We start from the raw sequence: 6,391 nt of genomic DNA, 5'->3' as shown, positions 1-6,391 counted from the left end.
TTTTCATATTAGCACTTGTGACTTAGCTCCTATTCACATGAGAGAAAAAAACATAAACTGAATGTGATATTACAGCAAAAATGGGGAAACAAAAAGAGAAGAAAAAAGCCAAACTGAAATTTCCCCAAATTGTCACTGTCAGTATTTTTTTTTTATTATTCTTTGAACTATTAAACTAACTTTGTGTATTAATATTGTATGACCTTCAATCCAAAGAATTCACAGAGCAGTTTCTTACAAACATTGGCCTCCGATTTTCATACCCACAATTTGAACCAAACATTCACATTCCACCCTCATCTTGTTAAACCTTTAATGTGTGTATTCAGGCTGATGACCGCCATATTTTTCCCTCCAAAGAGATGATGACAATGGAAATATCATCATGAAATAAACGACGTTCTCCTTGGGGGATTTCAATTAACTCATAAAAATCCATACCTGCAATGCCAGGCCACATGTCAAAGCTTGTTCACGCTATTCATATCCAATTATAATGAATGAACCCTCTTTTTTTCTCCTAATCGAATGCTTCAGACATTCTTAATCAGACTCAAAATAAGCATGTGTTGGAGGTAAATGCCATAATCTAATAATACTCAAGTGTCTTTGGAAGCACTCTACAATTCAAGAAGGAAGGAATTTTACCAGCTTTTGTTGCTGCTCTGGCCAAAGCTTCTTCAATGAGAAGTTGTGCAGGATCTCTTTCTGGATACAAAGTGATGAAAAACTCAACTCTGGAGACTGCTTCTTCATTGGTGAAGTATTGGTAAAGTCCATCGGAGGACAGTATCAAGAATCTGTCATTTGGGCTGAGACTGTGGTGGTGAAGTGAAGGTGAGCATGTGATGTAGGGTGAATCCCCTACGTAGTTCACTTTGAATGTCTCTAATACTGCATTGTTTTGTTTAGGCTGTAAAAATAACCCAAAACGGTTTTGGTTAGCCAGTTGATCAGCTAGATATATATATATATATAATGCAATGAAACTAATGGTTAGCGCAAGTAGAATTTGAACCAATGCTGTCATCAAGCTGATCAAACTCTCTGACTGAGTTTATGAACCAGGGATGCTTTAAACATGGATATATCAGACTACCTGCTTGAGAAAACCAGCCCCAAAAGCCCTCGTGACATTCAAGTGACCTTTTACTCTGCCTTTAGTGACTGCAGAGGGATCGTCTGGGTGTTCCCTCCTAATTCTCTGAACCTCCTGGGGTTTAAAATAGATCTCAAAATTAACGATCTTTGTAGTTTTGGTGTAAGTTTTTTTTTTTTTTTTTACCAAAAAAAAGTCTCACGAATTACCTCTTTCACGCTTGTGCTGTGATCTACGGTGAGCTGAAGAGAATCCAAAGCATACTCTGAACTCTGAGCTAAGACTGCTCGACTATCCCCAACATTCATTACGTAGACATCATCTCCTTTCATCAACACCACCAATACACAAGAACCCATCATAGCCAACACTGGATCCTTTGTTATTGTTTCATCAGAATCCTTAAGAAATTCGTCCTCTGCCTTCCTTAATGCCTCCGAAAGTGCTCTTAGTACATCTGAATGACTCAAACATTCTTCATTTGTTGATTCTGAATTTCCATTACTGAGAAGCTCCTTCAACTCGGTATGAACAGACCAAAAGAGATTGTTCAGAAGATAATCAGTGGCGTCCGGGCCGTTAAATCCATCATAGATTCCAACAAAAACCCAACCATCATCCTCGGAGATCACAATATGAATTCTATCTTCCCCTGCTCTTCCTTGAGCCCACTGAAAATCCATACCTTGCACTGCAGGGCCTTCACCATTTTCGGTCTTATCTTCATCGTGTTTATTATCCTCCGAAACGGACTCTCCGATCGAAACCACCCCTTTGATCGGTGTCACACTGGAAATCGCTCGCCGAAAAATCTTCTTCAAACTATTACTGGGTTTTATTAAAGACCCCTTTTTGTTATCAGATAAGCTCCTTTTGAATTTCAGAGATTCGGAGCATTCTTGTTGTTCTTCTTCAACGGAGCTCCAATTTAACCTCGAGTCAAGACCCACGATAGGACCCGAACCCGAATAAGAGAACCTGCCGTCCATGGGACTCGACACCATGCCGGAGCTTCCAACAGAGGAGCCACGGGGCTGATGATAATGAAGGGGCATGGAGGTGAAGGAAGTGGAGGACTCAAACGAAGCCGTCGCGTCAAAAGCGGAACCTCCGTGTTGGGATGAATTGGCAAGATATATGGAAGGCGGGGTGGAAGAGTTGGCGCTCACGGAAGCGCCGGAGATTGATCGGAAAGTCATCTGAGTGGTGGAATCCTCGTCGGAGAAAATATTGGAGCAGGACGATAATCGAAATGGGTCGGGTCTGGTGTAGCAGATTGAATTGCCGAGAGACTTTTCGTAGGGTTGGGGGGAAACATCTCATACCGGCGGGAGATTTCGCCGACGCCGGAGGAGCAGAGGCAGATTTTTCCAACTCCGTTTCCCATTTCGGAAATGCCTAGAGCCCAAAGTTGTGAGCCTTTAGATGAATATGTAGTGGAAGGAGAAGAGAGCAGCCGAACATGAGAATATCAGAAAGAGGAGGGAAGAAGGGGAAGGACAGGGGAGTTGACTTTTGGGAGGGACTGTTCTATAACTTTATTTGGAAAGGAAAACGTTAAATGGAGTTTTTAATTTGGAGGTATAGTTGACTTTGGATTTTAGATCGGTTTAAAAGGGGAGTAATTAGTGAGCCCGTGGTTTTGTTGTCAGAGGGTTATTTAGAAAGAGCACGATTTGGAGCGCTTTATTATGAGATAGTAATAACAGAGTCATTAATTTTGAAACATTTGACTTTTGATACGTGGATGTCATGTCATGTATCTTGCAGTAACTTCTCTTATTTTATTTATTATTTGGCCCAACTTTCCGGCCAGAATTTAACTTCAATACTAAATTGCTCGTATCGCAGGAGTGGTATGTTTTGGGCTGTTGTGTACTGTTAACTAGAGTGGGACTGGTGGGACATTATTAACTGACGACATTGATTTTGTATTTAATTTTTAAAGATAACAATTTTGGTTAAATTTATATGTAAGACTTATTTAATTTTATATACTTTAATATATTTATATTCAATCAAATCATGATAAGTAAATTTTATTTTTTAATAAAATTAATAAAAAAATTTATTGAGAATAAATAATTTTTAAAAGCTCCACATGTCATGATTTAATTAAAAATAAGCATATTAAGTATATAAGGCTACATATATAAGTTTTTCTCCAAAAATAATAATAATCTATAGATTTTTTTTAAAAAAAACATTGCAGTAATAGAACTTTGATATAAAATAATGTCATTTTAAGATTAAAGATAATTAAATAAGTACTCCTCTAATTCAGTATATAAATCACTTTTTAGAAACATAATCTGATTCATTTTATAAATTATTTGTTGATGGGATTATTTTGTTTCAAACTAAAATTTTCAAGTTTTCCTTAAAAAGTAAGAGAGAGAAAGATAAAAAAATAATATTATATAATTAACTTACTTTTTACTTTTTACTTGAAGTTATGTTTGAAATTTCATTTACTTTTATTTTTTGTACTTTTATTGTATTATTATTGATAGGTTGGTAGAAATAACTTATAAATAAGACCGAAAGAGTATACATTATTCTTTGAAAATTATGTAGAATTTTAATTCAAAAAAAGTATATATAATTTTCCCTTTATAGTTATTATTAGTTTTTAAATTGAGATATAAAAATTGTATTGGTCTCTGACAATGATAATATGATAATCATATTTTTTTTATAGAATTGCAATTAAATTATATATTTGTTATTCCTCCGTTAAAAAATATAAAATATTTTTAAATAAATATATAGGGTTAGTTAATTATTTTTAAACTAACGCCTTTTTTTATATATTTGTCATTATTTAATAAGATGTTTTATTTAAAGATAAAGGGTTGAGTGATTTATTTATTTAAGAAAAAATTATCAATAGGTCCAAATAGTAGACTTATTTACAAATAAATTCATGAAATTCAAAAACTACAACCAAATAATTTATAGTTGGGATGTAAGGACAATACTACCCCTATTAATTTGACTTTCATTTACAACTATAACTCCATAATTTAAAAGTAAAATTTTATAATTTAAAAATCAAATTTTTTATTTAACATTTATATAATATGAAGTCTCCATGGTGTTAATTATGTCTACTTAAAGTTATAATTGATCTAATTGAGATGAAAAATTTATAATTCCCCATGCAATTATAGCTTAAGAAAACATAGTTAACTTTATAAAGACACTATATTATATCAAGTGTTAAATAAGAAATTTGACACTAAATTTTGAAGTTTTAGTTGTAAATTGTGAATTTTTGATTGCAAGTAAAAGATATATTAATAGGGGTAATATTATCTTTATACCGCAACATAAATTATATTCAAGTTTCAAGATATTTGGTTGTAGTTTTTAAATTTTACAGGAATTATTTATAAATACACATATTGTATGGGACCTATTTATAATTTTTACTTTCTTTAAAGTATTTTTTTAAAATATTAATTGCACATTGAAAAATAGAAAAAATCTTATATTTTTAATATCTAATTTTAAATAAAATATTTTATATTTTTAAATGGAAAGAGTATATCAATATCAAATGCTTGCCAAAAATATCATAATTATAACGAAAAAAAAATCCTTATATACTTAATGTAATTTTTCAATCAAAATAGAATAAATGGATTTGAAATTTATAAAAAAAGTTAAGGATTAAAGAATAAAATGTTTTAGAATTTTTTCTTTACAGACTCTTAATACTCTAAATTTTTGTTTAAAACAATGCGCTCCGAAGCCAAAATAAAAGTGCAATTATACTCACCATTAACCAAAATAAATGTTTGACTATTAACTATCCTAATATCATCCGAAACATTACACGTGTCTTTGTCTCTTCTTTCTCTTCATTCTTCTTCATGAGCATAGGTTCTTGGAACACTTGAGGCTCATAGATAAAGTCAAATAAGATGAAATCAGAGAAGAAGAATTAGGAGAAAGAAGAGACAAGGACACATACAAACTAGGAGAGTTAACGATCAGATACCTGTTTGGTTAATAATGAGGTATATTGTACTTTTTAGAAAGTTTTAGAATGATATTGCTTTTAAAAAAAGGTTTAAAATACCAGTTGCCCTAAAAAAAAAAAATTCTGCAATATTTTGTCCTTTAATCCAAAAATCAAATGCTAATAATAAGTGTTTACAGAATAAATTAGGAATAAAAAATGCAAATGTTCTAATTGAATCGAAAAGAATATATTAACGGTATAAGCTTAAGTACTAAAATCTTTTCCTTATTTAAAATTGTGCTCTTTCACATTCTTCCAAATCAAATGACATATTTATTTGTTAACTAATTCTTTATTTTAACTTTTTACGTCGTCTAAATACATTAATGTTTTTCTTACTCTAATCGATTTTTTTTTTTTTTGCGACTTTGTCGAGTATAATGCTAAGATTTGACGTTTTATTCTCTATATGTACTTGCGTTTTATTTTACCTTGTAAATTGTGATCGACATCTTGCCATGCCAAAGTAGAAATAGCAGAGTTTGCCCAATAAAAAATAACAGGACAGCAGAAAATATATTTAGAATATCAAGAAATTTGATTCAAAAAAAAAAGAAAATAACAAAAAACCCTTTAAATTATATATAAATGATGTTTTAATCTCTTAAAATTTCATAATTTTTTTAAAATTTTTAAAAAAATTTATCATTAAAAAATTAATATAAATGACAAAATTATCTCTAATTCAAATATTAATTACCATTTACAGGTTTTATCTTAAGATTCACAATTTTTTAAAAAAAAAACAAGAATTCAATAATAATTTGTAAATTCGCACTTAAAATTTTAATATTTTTAAGTATTACAAATATAATTGTTATTCATAAATTTTATTTTACAATTCACAACTTTTCTTTTAAAATTGTAAAAATTCAATAACAATTCCTAAATTTAAATTAATGATAATTTAATTATTTATATTAATTTTTTAGTGACAAAATTTTTTTAAAAAACTTTGATAATATTATAGTATTTTGAGAATTAAAACATCATTTACATAATTCAAAAAGATTTTATTATTATTTTTTCTTAAAAAAATTACATATTTGAGAGGGGAAAACTCCTAATAAGTAACAAAGTTGAGGGATATAAGAAAGCAACGGAGCCGAAATATACTAACACTCAATAATAGTAGCATTTATAATACAATACTATTACCACATGCATTACATGGGCACGCAACACTGAAAATAACGAAAATTCTTGTTTAACATTTTAACTACGCATCCTTATTTGTCTAACAAAATTACTAAAATTTAATT

At 30.4% G+C, this 6,391-nt stretch overlaps 1 pseudogene; it reads right to left on the bottom strand.

The window, feature by feature from the left end:
• LOC129291396 (probable protein phosphatase 2C 4) lies at positions 1-2,635 on the bottom strand (annotated as a pseudogene).
• Between the last annotated feature and the right edge of the window lie 3,756 nt (positions 2,636-6,391).

The sequence above is a fragment of the Prosopis cineraria genome, unplaced genomic scaffold (assembly GCF_029017545.1).
Source record: "Prosopis cineraria cultivar Desert tree isolate PC_DT_omini unplaced genomic scaffold, ASM2901754v1 PC13, whole genome shotgun sequence".
In the NCBI taxonomy this organism is placed as follows: domain Eukaryota; kingdom Viridiplantae; phylum Streptophyta; class Magnoliopsida; order Fabales; family Fabaceae; genus Prosopis; species Prosopis cineraria.
This window is presented reverse-complemented; position numbering and strand designations above follow the sequence as displayed.